Here is a 12,543-nt window from a genome sequence, read left to right as displayed (position 1 = left end):
AGAACAACTTGTTTTTTATTCAGTATCTTATATATATATTATTGATATTTATTGAGCTCTACATTTTTCTCTGCTCCCCTCCCTGCCTCTCCCCTCCCCCCTTCAATCCTCCCCCAGTTTGCTCAGGAGATCTTGTCTTTTTTCTACTTCCCATGTAGATTAGATCTATGTAAGTCTCTCTTAATGTCCTCATTGTTGTCTAAGTTCTCTGGGATTGTGGTTTGTAAACTGGCTTTCTTTTTCTTTTCTTTTCTTTTTTTTTTGGTGTTTCGAGACAGGGTTTCTCTGTAGCTTTGGAGCCTATCTTGGAACTAGCTCTTGTAGACCAGGCTGGCCTCGAACTCACAGAGATCTGCCTGCCTCTGCCTCCCGAGTGCTGGGATTAAAGGCATGCGCCACCACAATCCGGCTAAACTGGCTTTCTTTATATTTAAAAACCACCTATTAGTGAATACATGTGATAATTGTCTTTCTGTGTCTGGGTTACCTCACTCAAAATAATGTTTTCTAGTTCCATCCATTTTCCTGCAAAATTCAAGCTGTTATTATTTTTTCTGCCGTATAGTACTCCATTGTGTAAATGCACCACAATTTCTTTGCTTTTTTTTTGAGACAGGGTTTCTCTGTAGCTTTGGAGCCTGTTCTGGAACTAGCTCTTGTAGACCAGGCTGGCCTCGAACTCACAGAGATCCGCCTGCCTCTGCCTCCCAAGTGCTGGGATTAAAGGCGTGCGCCACCACCGCCCGGCGCACCACAATTTCTTATCCATTCTTCAGTTGAGGGGCATTTAGGTTGTTTCCAGGTTCTGGCTATGACAAACAAAGCTGCTATGTCCTTGTGGCACAATTGAGCATCCTTTGGATATATACCCAAAAGTGGTATTGCTGGGTCTCGAGGAAGGTTGTTTCCTAATTTTCTGAGAAATCACCACACTGATATCCAAAGGGGCTGTACCAGCTTGCATTCCTATAAGCAATGCAGAAATGTTCCCTTTTCCCCACAACCTCTCCGGCATAAGTTGTTATCAGTGTTTTTGATCTTGGCCATTCTTACAGGTGTAAGATGGAATCTCAGAGTTGTTTTGATTTGCATTTCTCTGATGACTAAGGATGTTGAACATTTCCTTAAGTGTCTTTCAGCCATTTTAGATTCCTCTGTTGAGAGTTCTCTGCTTAGGTCTGTACTCCATTTTTTCTATTGGATTATGTGATCTTTTGGTGCCCAATTCCTTGAGTTCTTTGTATATTTTGGATATCAGACCTCTGTCTGATGTGGGGTTAGTGAAGATCTTTTCCCATTCTGTAGGCTGTCATTTTGTCTTGTTGACCATGTCCTTTGCTTTACAGAAGCTTTTCCATTTCAGGAGGTCCCATTTATTAATTGTTTCTGAGAGAGAACAACTTGTAGGGATCACTTTTCTCCTTCCTGGTGCTCTCATCGTAAGGCTTGGTGGCAATGTCGTTACCTGTGAACCATCTTGATGGTCCTTCTTGTGACATTGCTGATTCCATGGCCAACAGTGAACCTAGAGGCCTTCCTGCATGCTTCAACTTGCAAGAGCTTCACCTGTATGGGAGAGACGATAGCCACACCCCTCTCCAATTGTCTCCTCAGGGGTTCTCAGAGAGTTTAAACTTTGGCTTCTGCATTCTTGATCCTGGGCTGAGAACACGTGTGCTTGCCTCCCGGGGTCAAAATGACAAGACAGATGCAGGGAGGGTGGATGATGAGTCAGGACACAGCAAACGGGCCTTATGGTTTCCTGGCTTGTAGTCCCTGCAAGCTACAGCGCTCCCTGTGAGCCCCGCGTCGGCATCTGCAGGTGGAGATGAGTAGCTGACTTTGTGCATGTGCTCCAGGCAAGGCTTCCTGTTAGGCAATACAGAGAGGACTTACGAGGGCCTCTGGTGTGCTCGGGATGCTATCAGACAGGTGAGGATGTGGAGAAGTCATGTGATCGGCCGAAGCCACATACAGATGAGTGGCCGAGCTCATCGTACCCACCGTCCACTCTCATTTACTTTCTTACTTAGGTTTTTTTGCTTGTTTGTTTTGTTTTTGAGACAGCTCAGGCTGGCCCCAGCTTGCTACGTACCTGAAGACAACCTTGAACTTCTGATCCTTCTGCCACCACTTTCTATGTGCTGAGGTTATGGGCATGCATCACCATGCCCAGTATATACAGTGCTAGGGCTCTAACTCAGGATATGGTGGGTGCCAGGCAAGCACTCCACCAACGGAGCTCTGTCCTCAGGTATTTCTTTATTGTGTTATTGACTTGCTCAGGTGTGTGTATGTGTGTGTGCTCAAGCTGTGGTGTATATCTGAAGGTCAGATGACAACTTGGTGGAACCGGGTCAGTCCTCACTTTCCACCACTATGGACCTTGGGGATGGAGCTCAGGTGGTCAGACTCTGCATCAGGCACCTTTACCCTCTGAGCTGTCGAACCAGATCCTTATTTACTTTTGAGTCTTGTTAAGTAGCTCAGGGTGTTCTCCAACTCAAGATCCCCTGACCTAGGCCTTGTACAAGTGCATGCGATTCCACCAGACCCCAGAACCTTCTGCACAGACGCTAGCCGGCCTGAGAGGATCGGCTGTGTGGAGCTGAATGCAGAGAGCCAGTTCTGAGAAAGAGCAGAGTGGTAGTGCTGTTATCAATGGAGGCCAGGCCCCGCCAACCGGAAGGCACTGCTGCCCTGAATGCAGGGTCTCAGGCAGTGGGAGTCCAGCCAGGGTGCTCTAAGCAGAATGCTAAGAAGGAGGGCCCCCAAAATAGGGTTCTGAAAGACTGTATCCAACAAGAGAGGCAAGGGCTGCCCAGGGCCTTGAAATAGGGGAGCTGGGCCACCTCTGAGCAGGTTCTTCATACAAGGCTCAGGAGCAAGTGGAACAGGAAGCTGGTCACACCCATAGATCTAGGCTCGAGGGTAGGAGTTTGGGATTCCCAAAGCAGGGCACTAATGCAGCGGCCAGTTACCTGGGGCAGCCTCTGGGATCAGATATAGGTTCCTTTCTTAGTACCCACCAGGCTGAGTCCATGCCCCATCCCAGACTAGAACCAGGAGGCAGCCAGCCACAAGTAGCGAGGACTGTGGCCCATGGAAGGATGCTTTCCTGGAGAAGGCTGGTGCCTTTCTAGACCTGCGAGGGCGCTGGTCTGGAGAACATAGTCTTGTACATGTGTATACATGTAGACATGTGTATACATAGGTCCCAGAGAAAGAGGTGTTGATTACTGGGCTGGGTGGATACAAGGATGATAGCTAGCAACCGTGCTAGCAGTCCTGAGCCTCGAAGTCACCCTTGCCTCCCATCCCCGCTCACAGCAAAGCCTGTCGATTCTACCTCCACACCAGATGCTTCTTATCCCTTCACACTGCCCTCTGAGCCCCCACTGCCTCTCTTGGGGTACCTCAGCACCACCAGCACCTCTATCCTTGTGCCCACTGTCTGTCCTTACCTAGACAAACTCCGAGTTATTTATAGTTAAAGCTTTGTTTATTTTATGTGTACGATTGTTTTGCCTGTATGTATGTCCGTGTACAAAGTGTGTTCCTGGTGCCTAAAGAGGTCAGGAGAGGGTGTCAGATCCCCTAGAACTGGAGTTATAGGTGGTTGTGAGCCACCATTCGGGTACCGAGAAGCCCACTCAGGTCATCAAGAGCAGCAAGTGCTCTTACCCGCTGAACCATCTCTCCAGCCCCGATCTGTTTATTTTTGATGTAAGGTCTGGCTAGGCTAGAGACAGCATCAGGTTAGTCTATAGGCTATCGAACTTCATATTAGGTGACGATGACCTTGAAATTCTGATCCCCACCCCCCCACCCCTTTCTCCACTTCCTAAAGACCAGATTACAGGTGCGCACAGATCTGTCCTGCCAAATCCATTATCTGATTGTGGAAGGAGAGAGCTGACGTCTTCAGATTATCTTCTGACTTTTCCATATGTACACCATGGCAGCCAGAGCTGTATAGAGACCCTGTGGGGGGTGGGGAGGAAGAAAGGGAGGAAGGAAAAGAAAAGAGTAATGGAGGAGAGACTCCCCCAGCACTTCCTGTGCTGAGTCCCCCATCTCTAAGCTGTTCTAGCCCAGCAAGCACAGACCCGTTCCTTTTTCTTTAGTAGCTGCCCAGCATTGCCTATGTGGCCGCACCTCTCTTTATTTGGATGGGTTCTATTGATGGACCCTTGGGCTGTTGCCAGTTCTTTGCTACAGTTAACAAAACAACCAAGCCAAACCAAACACCTCCTCCCCGCATACACCTGCAGAGACGCAGATTCTCAGGGAGATGTTGTCATAGGAGCATGCATTTTGTTTTCTTTTTCCGGGGATGGGGATTGAGCCTAGGGCCTTCAGCGAAAAGACTACCACCAATCTCAGTTCCGAACACTGGTATTTTCATTTGCACATTAAAAAAATAAAAACATAGACCTGTGAGCCCCTCTCCAGGTGTCAGTACCTGGCACCACCATCTCCTCACCCGCTTGTTTTCTGATGTTGCTGTCACTGACTTGTTTCTCTTTGATGAGTTTTAGGATGATTTGGCTGAATCTGACCAGGCTGTGTAACACCATGACCAAAAAACAACTTGAGAAAGAACACATTGGTGAGTCGGTCATGGTCTTCATCTTAAAAAGGTCACATTCCGGCCGGGAGTTGGGTGGGGATCCTGCTGCTGGGATGGGAGGACAGTGAGGGCTACAAAACCGTCGTATGCAGCAGACTCCAGGCCAGGAGCCTCCAGAGAAGAGCTGTGTCTTAGGTTTGGAGCAATCCGGGAGGAAGCCTTCTAGGAGAAAAAGTTCCGCCTCAGCTTTACGTGGGCTGCAGAAGGCTTTCTGAAAAACTGGGCCATTGAATTCTCCCACAACAACTTCAGGTATTGTCTTAGGGTGTCCATTGCTGCGATGAAACACCACGGCCAAAAAGTAACTTGGGAAGGAAAAGTTTGTTTATTTGGTTTACACTTACCAATTATGGTCCATCACTGAAGGAAGCCAGAACAGGAACTCAAGCAGGGCAGGATCCTGAAGGCAGGCACTGATGCAGAGGCCATGGAGAGGTGCTGCTTACTGGCTTGTTCTTCATGGCTTGCTCAGCCGGCTTGCTTACAGAACCCAGGGCCACCAGCCCATGAATGGCATCACTACAATGGGTTCAGTCGGCCCCTGATCAATCACTAATTAAGAAAATGCCCTATAGACCTGCCTACAGCCTGGTCATTGGAGGCATTTTCTCAGTTGAGGCTCCCTCCTTCCTGATGACTCTAGCTTGTGTCAAGTTGATATAAAACTAGTCAGTACAGGTATTATTAGCATCATTATTTTAAGATTTATTTTTTTGTTTAAAAATAAAAAAAAAATGTCTATGAGTGTTTACCCGTGGGCATAAATGTATACCATGTGCATGCCTGGTTTCCACGGGGATCACAGGAAGAGATTAAATCCCTTGGAAATGGAATTATGGTTACTGGGAACTGAATGGTAAGAGCGATCTGTGCCTCATAATCACTGCACCGTCTCTCTAATCCCTCATTTATTTTTTTAATTTTTATTTTATGTGTATTTTCAAATTATGTGTATGTGTCCATGTCAGCTCATCCATTTTCTAGAAGCATCTCTTTCCCTCTTGCTTGTCAGTATTAGAAATTAGGCTTGTGGCCGGGCGTTGGTGGCGCACGCCTTTAATCACAGCACTTGGGAGGCAGAGGCAGGCGGATCTCTGTGAGTTCGAGACCAGCCTGGTCTACAAGAGCTAGTTCCAGGACAGGCTCCAAAACCACAGAGAAACAAACCCTGTCTCGAAAAACCAAGAAAAAAAAAAAAGAAAGAAAGAAATTAGGCTTGTGGGAGGTTCATTTGGAGCCAGGCATGGTGGTACAGGCCTGTAATCCTAGCTACTCAAGAGGATAAGGAGTCTAAAGCCTGTCTGGGCTAAGGAGTGAGTTCAGGAGCAGCCTTAGTAATTTAGTGAGACGCTGTCTCGAAAAAAAATTAATAAAGGGCAGGCTAAGCCAGGAATGGTGCAGCTATGTAACCAGAAGGAGACCAGCCTGTTCCATGAGAAAACCTATCTGAAAAAGAGCAAAGGAACGAATGAAAGAAAGAAAAACAAAAAATAACAAACAAAAACCAACACAGGACTGGGGAGGAAGATCGGGTATTAGATGAAATCTGGGTCTCAGTCTCCTGTACTCACAAAACCCAGGTCTGGAATCTCAGGCCTTACCATGAAAGGAGGAGGCAGGGGAACCAGAAGTTTGATGCCATACTTGGCTACATTGTGAGATGGAGGTCAACCTGAACTACATGAAGTCTTGTTAAAAACAAAAAACAGGGCCTGCAGATAAGGCTGCCAAGCCAGAAGACCTGTGTTCAATTCGCAAGACACATGTAGTAGAAAGAAGAAACCAAATCCCTGTAAGATGTCCTCTGACCTCCACCGGAGTCTCCTCCTTTACCGATTGATCCATAGCTTCTCCCTCCTCGTGTCCCTGTGGCAGCCCGAGTCACTGTCTTATTAGTGCTGAGGACAGATCCTTGTATGCTTGCTTAGGCATATTACAGCACCAGCAAGCTGCCGCGGCGCTACGTTGACTCTGGCTCCCCCGTGTGTCCAGGACCTGAGCTTCAGCGGGCCTAGCAGGTTCCGCCCTGCTGTGTAGAGTTCTTAGGGGAAATAAGCGCCCCCAAACCCACAGAAGCCTATGGCTCCCAGATGCTCCGGCCAAGATCCTGCACAAGAGTTTATGCTTTTATGTGGTGCTAGAGATGGAAGCCATGGCTTTGTGTACAGTAGACAAGAATTCTACAACCAAGCTATGTCGTCAGTGATTTTTATATTTATGAAAGTAGAATACAGGATTTATTATTTATCCTACAAAACCATAATGGGAGGCCACAAAAACAGTTACTGTGTCAGTTGGGCGAATCAGAATCACCTTTAGGTTATGAGCTTGGATACTCCTGACCTGGCATGGCCTCACACCGTTGTGGACACAGCAAGGAAGAGTGTGACCAAAGGAGGCTTGAGGCTGGAGAGGGACTCAGTGGTCACTGCCTCATCTCCTGAAAAGGATGCAGGGGGATTCTCCCAGAGCGGTCTCAGGGATGTCAGCAGGTAACCAGTAAGCAGCGCTTCTGGCTTTTAGCTGAGACTGTGATGGCCCGAAGTCACTGTGGGTCAACAGTGTCCTCTGCTGGGAAGTAGACCCAAGGAAAGTAAGACCAAGCTGGAAGCCACCCATCACCTCTCTGTTCGTCATCACAGTGGAGGATGACACTTTTTTTTTTTTAAATATTTATTTATTATGTATACAATGTTCTGTGTGTATGCCTACAGGCCAGAAGAGGGCACCAGACCTCATTACAGATGGTTGTGAGCCACCATGTGGTTGCTGGGAATTGAACTCAGGACCTTTGGAAGAACAGGCAATGCTCTTAACCGCTGAGCCATCTCTCCAGCCCCGCCGTGTAACTTTCTAAAAAGTGTCATCCTTGGGGGGCTGGAGAGATGGCTCAGCAGTTAAGAGCATTGCCTGTTCTTCCAAAGGTCCTGAGTTCAATTCCCAGCAACCACATGGTGGCTCACAACTATCTGTAACGAGGTCTGTTGCCCTCTTCTGGTCTGCAAACACACACAGACAGAATATTGTATACATAATAAATAAATAAATAAATAAATAAATAAATAAATAAATATTAAAAAAAAAGAAAGTTACACGGTGAAATTCTGTCTCTAAAACAAAACAGAAGCTCCACTCTGAAGCATGCGGGTATTCTGTATTGTGTGACAAGTAGAGCTCACGTTCCCAAGTATCTAGGACTCGGCATGATACTGCATGGTTGACTTCTGGCCCTCGGGAGACTGAGACTGGGGGATCTTGAGTTCGAGTTAGCTTGGTCTTCCTAGAGAGATCTTATCTCCAAAATAAAATAAAAAGCTAGGCACTTTGGGGGAAGCCTTTAATCTCAGCACTCAGGAAGCAGAGGCAGACGGTTCTCTGAGTTTGAGGGCAGCCTGGTCTACATTGTTAGTTCCAGGACATTCAGGGCTATGAGAGAAACCCTGTCTCAAAACTTAGTTAATTAATTAATAAAAAATTAAAAAAAGGGCCGGGCGGTGGTGGCGCACACCTTTAATCCCAGCACTCGGGAGGCAGAGGCAGGCGGATCTCTGGGAGTTCGAGGCCAGCCTGGTCTACAAGAGCTAGTTAGTTCCAGGACAGGCACCAAAGCTACAGAGAAACCCTGTCTCGAAAAACAAAACAAAACAAAACAAAAAAACAAAAAAAAAGGGGGGGGGCTGGGTCTTTGGCTCAGTTGGTAGAGTACTCGCCTGGTATGCAGGAAGTCCTGGATTTGATCTCCAGCACCACAGAAACTAGACATTGTGGTACACACCTGGACTCTGAGCACTTAGTGGTCAAAGGCAGGAGGATTAGGAGTTCAAGTTCATCCTCAGATTACATAGGGAATTTAAGGCCAACCTCAGCTACAGGAGAACTTGTCTCAAAACAAACAAACAAAATTTTAAAAAAAGGAAATGGAGAAAATATGTGTTGGAATATCACCTCTGTGAAAGCTTCCCAAATATCACCAAGCCTTGTGATTGGGCCACCAAGTTAAGGAGCAGGCAGGGGAGCACAGTAAGTGGTACATGGAGAATGAATGACAGGATCTAGATTGTGGGGTTGGCTATAGGGCGAAAGACTCAATGCCTTTAACAGCCAGGGAGGCTGGGGTGAGGGGAGGACTGAGAGATTAGAAGGAAAGCGAGGGTTGCGGATATAGTTCAGCGGCAGAGCATTGAACCACTGTGTCTGAGACCCTGGATTTGGTCCCAAGCCCTGGAGAACGAGCTGGGGGTGGGGAAGAAGTCAAAGGACATTGGGATAAACCAGGCAAAGGAAGGCAAATAGGACATGTTTTTATTTTCATGGAGAAGAGACAAAGTTGGTTTTAAAGCAGGGACAAAAGTGGTGGTTTCTCGTAGTTGGGCCTGTATTGCTGAGTGCCAGGGTTATACGCGTACACACACATATATCAGATGGAAAGCGTGGATTATAATGTCCTATATCACAGCAGGACAACTATGGCTGCCATAAATAAATCTAGAATGTCAAAATAGCTAGTATATGGGATTTTTAAAAAAATATTTATTTATTATGCATACAATATTCTGTCTGTGTGTATGTCTGCAGGCCAGAAGAGGGCACCGAACCTCATTATAGATGGTTGTAAGCCACCATGTGGTTCCCAGGAATTGAACTCAGGACCTTTGGAAGAGCAGGCAATGCTCTTAACCACTGAGCCATCTCTCCAACCCCTAGTATATGGGATTTTGAACATTTTTAGCACAAAGAAATGATTAGTGTCTGAGGCAAGGGATTTGCCAGACCTTGATCTGACCATGATACACTGTATAAGCTATTGAAGTGTTACAGTGTCCCTTGTAAATTCACACAACTACCATGTGTTTTCTAAAATACACTTAGGCAATTGTGGTGGCTCACACTTTTAATCCCTGCACTGAAGAGGCAGAGGCAGTTGCAGTTCTAATCTGTGAGTTCAAGACCAGTTTGGTCTACACAAGCTGGTTCTAGGCGCGCCAGGGCTGTATGTAAGATGCTGTCTCATATATATATATATATATATATATATATATATATATATATATTTGCTATAATTTTAAAGGTGGCAGATGAAGAGACGGCTTAGTACTGCTCTAGTAGAGACTCTGAGTCAGTTGCTACTTCCCTCATTTGCTCTCCGAAGTCACCCACATACACATGTGTACACACACACACAGACAGACATATGCACATAAATTAAAATTTTTTTTCTTAATTTTTTTGTTTTGGTTTTTTGAGACAGGGTTTCTCTATAGCTTTAGAGCCTGTCCTGGAACTTTCTCTGTAGACCAGGCTGACCTCGAACTCACAGAGATCCGCCTGCCTCTGTCTCCCAAGTGCTAGGATTAAAGGCATTTGCTACCACTGCCCGGCTTAATTTTTCTTTTTTTTTTTTTGGTTTTTCGAGACAGGGTTTCTCTGTGGTTTTGGAGCCTGTCCTGGAACTAGCTCTTGTAGACCAGGCTGGTCTCGAACTCACAGAGATCCGCCTGCCTCTGCCTCCCGAGTGCTGGGATTAAAGGCGTGCGCCACCACCGCCCGGCAATTTTTCTTTTTCAAGACAGGGTTTCTCTGTGTAGATCTGTCTGGCCTGGAACTCACAGAGATTCACATGCCTCTGCCTCCTGAGTGCTGGGATTAAAGGCATGCATCACCACTGCCTGGTGTTGTGGTTGTTTTTAAAACACATTTTGTCTATAGATATAGATAATGGCATTCAGATAAAATGTTTATTAATTTTCTGGACTTGATGGTACACACGATGGTACACATCTGCTCTTCCAGAACTTGGGAGAGCAAAGCAGGAGGAAAGAAAGTTTGAGGCCAGCCTGCATGACATAGTGAGTTCCGACTTGAGTCCAATTTCCAGCACCCATGTCAGTTGGCAGATAGCTGCCTGGGACTCAGCTCTAGGGAATCTGATACCTCTGACCTCACATGCACATAACCACACAAACATACATCAACACATAGTTAAAAACAATAATATGTATCTACACAATATTAAAAATAACAAGAGCAAATCTTTAAAGAACTGCTTTAGGATAACTGGGGAGGAGGAAAGGAAGCTGTCCTTGAGCTGGAGCTGGGTGGCGGCTGGCTGTGTGTGCTCACATTTTGCTCTTTCTAATTTTTTGCACATTTGTCATTTTCTATAACTAAAAAGGCAAGACAGAACTCAAATCTGGGGCTGGAGAGATGGCTCAGCAAGTAAGAACATTTGCTGCTTTTGCAGAGGCCCCAGGACCACCACCCTCCTGGCAGCTCACAACTGCCTTTAACTCCACTTGGAGTAGAGGTGGCCGGAGTCTGTGCCCTCTGTTGGCTTCCACAGGAGCTGCATGCTCATGAGGCACACACACACACCTACCTACATGCAGAGATATAGTCATATATAAAATAACCTTTTAATTAAAAATAACCTTAGACCTGAAATGTGGAAAGTGTTCATGTGTGATACTATTCTTTTATCTCTTCTGTAGATTCGATCTTTTCTAAACAGAACAGTGCAAAAATCACCCCTCTCCATATAGAGACCTTGTCTCAGCACCCCCAAACCATTCGTTTGTCTTTAATTCATCTGTTCAAGAGGGAGGTCCCAAAGCCTAGCACTTGAGGTCCCTAGGGGCCATTCTGAGCAGTCCTTTGGGGCTGGAATAAATCTTCTGGTCACACATCACGAGTCAGAGCATTCCCTCCAGCAAGGGCAGGGTGGGACGAAAATCCAGAGACATCTGGACAGTGTCCAAACGTCACGTGAACAGTGGAACTGCAAACATCTGCATCCGGGCTTCCATCAGGGGGCCATCTAACATCCCCTAGATTTGAATTTCACTTTCCCTCACCCCCGTCCCTTTTCCCCTTCCGTTCATCTAACAGAGAACAAAACAGCACAAAGAGAAGCAAGGAGGAGGGGTCATGAAAGAACTCAGTAAAATACTGCCATACTCAAAAGTTTAACTGGTGTGAGTTTCTGGACTTCTGGGGAAGACAATGAATGGACCAGGGTATCCCAGGATCCTGCGGGGTTGTCAGGGAGACTACACACACTTGTCTCCGGAAGGAAACTGAGTGAGAGATCACACAAGGCCATGTGTTGGAGACCATCCTGGGCAACATAGCTAGATTTGATCTCAAAAGAAAACAAAATACACCCACCAAACACCAATAAAGAAAGAAGAAAAAAAAAACTTCTTTTGTTTCTTTTGAGCATGACATTACAGGGAAATGGGCTCAAAGTGGGGAGCGGTGGGCCTAGTCACAGAATTGTAAGATTGTGGCCATGCTGTAGCAGTTAAAGGCCACTGCGAGTTGGAGAAGTGAAGGCGGGTGGCACCATTAACACTGGGAATGTGACTTCAGCTGGTCTCCATAAAGAATGACCAGGAACTAGCCCGCTGGGGAGTAAGTGTTGGAGATCCAGTTCACGCAGAAAGGAATAGCAGTTTCTTAGCTCAGAGGATGGTTCATTTTGCTGGAGGAATTTTTACAACGTTAATTTTATTGATTTTGTTTAGCTTTGATTTATTTTTCTTCCATCTGGTGAAGAAGTATTACTCCCTCTTATTGCCAGACTGGATTCCAGAAAGTCAGCCTGGGGCTGCTGCCCCCAGCAGAGCACACTTGGCTGGGACAACTGCACCTTCTGCCTTGGCATCTGGCCTTGGTCAGCTTTCTTGGTGTTTTGTTGCTGTTGTTGTCATTGTTTGTTTGCTTTTAGTTTTGGGGCAAGTTAAGTGATGTAATTGATACCCCTTGTCGCTGTAACCTGGTTTTTTTCTCTGATCGTGAATACATCTAACGACTCTTGTCTTATGCCCACAGGCTTGATGGGGTAGCGGGGTCTGAAGAGTCCAGAGTGCTATTGCGACAGACATCAAGGCTGGGAGGGTCCCAGGGGAGTT

This window comes from Chionomys nivalis, chromosome 4 (assembly GCF_950005125.1).
Source record: "Chionomys nivalis chromosome 4, mChiNiv1.1, whole genome shotgun sequence".
In the NCBI taxonomy this organism is placed as follows: domain Eukaryota; kingdom Metazoa; phylum Chordata; class Mammalia; order Rodentia; family Cricetidae; genus Chionomys; species Chionomys nivalis.
The sequence above is the reverse complement of the archived record's forward strand: the minus strand, read 5'-3'. Positions refer to the sequence as shown.